This window comes from Cucumis sativus, chromosome 1 (genome assembly GCF_000004075.3).
Source record: "Cucumis sativus cultivar 9930 chromosome 1, Cucumber_9930_V3, whole genome shotgun sequence".
Lineage (NCBI taxonomy): Eukaryota > Viridiplantae > Streptophyta > Magnoliopsida > Cucurbitales > Cucurbitaceae > Cucumis > Cucumis sativus.
Genome location: NC_026655.2, coordinates 8,914,088 through 8,918,725, shown reverse-complemented (window position 1 = coordinate 8,918,725; position 4,638 = coordinate 8,914,088). Strand labels below are relative to the sequence as shown.

The window sequence follows — 4,638 nt, the reverse complement described above, 5'->3', positions numbered from 1 at the left end:
CTTTTTTCACATTCTTTTGTATCAGACTCTCTGGCTCCTTGTTATCTCTTTCTCTAGTTTTGATCAAGAATCTCTTTGCTCCAAATGACTCTTCCTTCTTCATCGCCATAAATCTCTCTATCCAATTCTTTTTCTTCCGCTCTCATAAAATTTTTCTTTTTTTCTTCTGGTGGTTCATCATGCTTTGTTTTGTATGTCTGTTCCCTTGAGGCTTGGCACATTAAACTTCATTCTAATTTAATTTGATTACTCGTGTAATTAACATATTTTCTTACAGGAAGGCATAGTTTTGCAAAATCTTCCTACATAGCCTCTCTAAGCTTTGCATCTCTACCTCGAATTTCAACATGTCTTCTTCGATCTTTACCTCGAATTTCAACATGTCTTCTTCGTTGATGGAGCATGGCTTTGGAATAACTAATATTTTCTTATGAATTCCAACAGCTTACAAGTCACGAAAATTGAGCTATTTAATTGACATGCTTGAGCCGCTTGTTTAACATGTTTTCTTCAATTTTTTTCTCCACTCGGATTGCAATTCAATTCCACTCTTTTCTTCGCCAACTACCACAACACTAAGAAAATTTCCTTTTTCCTTTTTTTTTTTTCTACCAAGTATTTCAATTGGGACTGCTATGTACGTTTTTAATTTTCTCTATTCACTCATGATCTGTTCTAGTTGACCCAATCATGATATTAATGGATCAGACCTTTTCTCGAAAAACACTCAATCCCTAGAGGTGCAAGATGATCAAGTCCTCTATCTTTAACTCTACTTTGATTGGAAGCTAAGCCCACCTCTCTTGCTTTTTTTTTTTACTACATACGGGCATAAACTTTAAACCCTAAATCTCAAAGAACTTTCCAAGTCTTTTAAGGAACTTAATTAAGAGATTATTTTGGGTTAAGTGGTTAAAAGGAAATTAAAATTGGAAAAGAATTATTACTAAGGTTGTTAGTAATTATAGCCAAATCAAAGATCCTTTAAATGTGAGGCCCTGATTCAAAAATGGAGTACAGTTGAAGAGGAGCCACATTAGATGACACTACTACAAAAAAATGCCTTTCTTGACGTTTGTTGTTTTTCTTTCTTGACGTTTGTTGTTTTTCTTTCTTGACGTTTTTCGAAAAAAACGTCAAGAAATGGGTAGTTCTAAAGATAAAACGTCAAGAATTTTTATGAAAATGTGGGAGTATGTCAATTTTTAGATTTCTTGACGTTTATTAAACGTCAAGTAATATGTATTTTTTCTTGACGTTTTAAAAACGTCAAGGAATATATATTAAATTTTTTACGTTTTTAAAACGTCAAGAATGTTTATATATTCAACATTCTTGACGATTTTTAAACGTCAAGAATATGTACTTTTACTTGACATTTTAAAAACGTCAAGAAATATCTTAAGAATTTTTATAAAAAGTCGGAGAAGAGTTATTTTTGAATTTCTTGACGTTTTTTAGATGTCAAGTAAGATCGTTTTTCTTGACGTTTTAAAAACGTCAAGTGTTATTAAATATATAAAAGAAAATATTGGGTTAAATCCTTTGAAGCCATAGAATTGTCTCTGCCCCATTCGAAAATATCAAGCTCTCTTGGAGAATCTCTCACTTCTGCCGTGTTCACCGCCCGTTCGTCCGTCCGTCCGCGTTTACCCCGCCCTCTCCAAAAATGTGTACTAGATCCTTCACTTTCGGTCGTTCACTATCCACTGAGTACGAGATCCCTAAGACTCCCGTCGTCCGCCATCCCTGATACTCTGAAATCGTCGTTCATCGTCCCTCAAAATTGTCGTGCTTCTCTACGAAAACGTCATCCTTCTTTCGAGTCTTCATCCCCTTTATGTCGTCTTCCTGTATTTAGAGGTTATACTTCATTTCCTTAAAACTTCCATTGGTGTTCATATTTCAAGGATTTGAAATTTTTATAGGACATTGCTAGTGGAAATTAAGTCAATTCTGTTTGCTTCCAAGCTACCTCCTGATTATGCTGTCTGGTTGGGAGAAATAAATCATTTGTCATATTTCAAGATAGTGTATGGTAACCAACACTTAGTGCATTTTCGTGTTTATGAGCTTATTTTATTAATATGTTTTTTAGGAAAAATATGAGGTCAATATAGCATATTATATCGATGAAATTGTAGCCGTTTAGCACAAACTGTATACCCAGAATTTGAGAAACCGTTACTATTCCTCTTAGATGGGTTAAATACTGATTGCAACAATTATGTAGTACCAACCAAATTTTGAGGTTCTTTTTTCACTAATTATGCTTTATCTAATATATTTTTTCAAATCTTAAAGTAGAACTTTTTGGTTTCATTGGAGTTTATTGTTAGAGCTGGCATTACTATATTGGCTGCCTCTCAGTGGGCTATGGGTTTTCCAATGGTCATTTGTTATGCTTATATTTATGTGTTTTTGCTTTTAGAAAGTAGGAGGTGTTTGACTGTGTTTTCTACTTTTTCGTTCAGGAAATCAATACATTTGTAACTGATTTGAATAGCTTGCATCCTATTTTGACTGAATGTCGTGTCTTGAATCAGAACTGGAGCTTGCTCTTATTCAATTTACCGATGATATTAGCTCGTGAACTCATGTTTAGGAAACAATTAGCTCGAAGGCCTTTACTGAAAGGTTGGTTTTGGACTGGGGATGAAGTTGTTCAACTTGTTTGATATTTACTTTATGTTGTTCCATTCTAAGTAAAGTTGTAAATTTCTTCACATTATGCTTCTATTGGAACCAAAGTACAAGAAATTATTTTACATTACGTGTTTTGAAAAAAATTCAAATCCTTCATTTTGAAATCTTGAAAAAATCAACCATTTTAGTTTGAAATATTTGTAGCAAACTTTGAAACTAATTGGCAGGAGTGGTTCAAAAGAAGAGATTAAAAGCTTGGAAGAAAAAAAAGTAGTGGAACTGAACTTCAATTTAATCTTGGTGGTTTCTTTGGCGAGAAGTACCTATGCTAGTATGTTGCAATGAAGTAGTTGTTCTGTTGACAAGATTAGACAACACTTCGAGGAAAATTAAATGTTTGTCATTTCCTGAGAAGTGAATTAGACGGGTTGAGCATTCTGAAGAGATAAGTTTGACATCTCAAGAAAAATGTCTAATCGTGAAGTGATAGTTGGCTTACGTGTCGAGCTTGGATTGGTTGCATAGTGTGGCAAAGCGGTAAAGTGACACATGTAAAGCGTGAAAACGACCCATGCATGTAAAAGGTCGCTATAAAGAGAACACAAAGGCCGGAAGAAAGGGCATGAAACGCTAGTCACTCTAAAAATTGTTAGAAGAAAGGTTTTGAGTTGTTGAAGAGGTCAATTGAAGGAATCACTATGTGGGAAGAGAAAGCCAAAAGCAAAAAGAGAGAAAGAGCTAAGGCTGGCTAAGTGTTTTTGTGAGTATCCTTATAAAGGAATGAATGTTGTATGTGATTTAATAATTAAAGAAAATGATTTGAATAATGATTGTTTTTAACAAAAACATTTGCATCTATGATTCTCGTAATAAATGAAGTATTTTACGAACAATTCTATGAAAAGCATTCCTTTGTAACCTTGTGTTGTTGCCTGTGTCGTATGATATATTATTATTGTTGTAAGATTATGCGCTGAAAGTGAGTTGTTGAGCTAACATTTCTCACTTGTTAATTGTAATGGTTGTGTGATGTGTGGTACTGTTCATCTATTGAAGGGCGCTAGTGGAAATTCCAAGTTTAATGAATGACATTGTTGAAGTGAACCCCAAGTCTCTAGGCAGATGTATGCTAGTAAAGTGAATCCCAGATCTAAGCGTGGAATGAATTTGTGAGATGCCAATAAAAGTGAATACTAGGTCTATCGTAAGGCGCTAGTAAGGTAATTAAATCCCAAGTTCAGGTGATGTGATGCTCGTGAAAGCGAATAGCAGGTTTGAGATGAGATAGAATGTTGCAAGACGCTAGTAGAAATCCTAAATCTATCGCAAGACACTGAGGGAAATCACAGGTTTAACGCTTGGCACTGGTGAAGTGAGTCCCAGGTCTAGGTAGGTAAATCCTTGTGAATGAATTCGAAGTCTAGGTGATTAGATGTGGATGGGAGAATCCTAGGTCTCAGTGATGAATGGTGAATGTTTGATGATTTGAAACGCGTAGAATTGTTTGTGATCGCTGTGTTTGTAAATGGTATTGAGAATTTATGTTGATGCAATTAAAACTTGTGTTCATGAGATTAAGATTGCTATTATTATTGAACTTGTACTATTTCCCAAACAGGTATTTTCTAAGTCCATCACTCACTAACTTTTTTATTTACGTTTTAAGTTTTTCCCTCTCCTGGTTGTCAAGCATTGATCCTAAGTAAACAATGGTTTTTAAGCGTGGAAGCCAAGCGAAGGAGAAAAAGGTGGGTTGTTATGTAAACTTGTGCAACGAGCAAGCCGTGTCTTTTCTGAAAGAATTAAAGCCCTGGACAACGAAAGATTTTATAGAGACATTTGACCAATTTAATTGGGAACTTAAAATACCTTATATTGGCAAAATAATACCGAAACTAATTTTCTAAAAGGCTAAGCATGCTTTTAAATTAAAAGATACAAAGAATGAAAAACTCATGTAGTTTGACACCTCTAAATCTACTAAACCTCCAA

The 4,638-nt window shown here is 34.5% G+C and overlaps 1 long non-coding RNA gene across 1 annotated transcript; it reads left to right on the top strand.

Moving 5' to 3' along the window:
• The first annotated feature begins 1,437 nt into the window (after window positions 1-1,437).
• LOC116401842 lies at window positions 1,438-4,218 on the top strand. Its single transcript, XR_004214250.1, has 2 exons — window positions 1,438-3,406; window positions 3,703-4,218. It is a non-coding gene; the product is annotated as an uncharacterized LOC116401842 (long non-coding RNA).
• The last annotated feature ends 420 nt before the right edge of the window (window positions 4,219-4,638 follow it).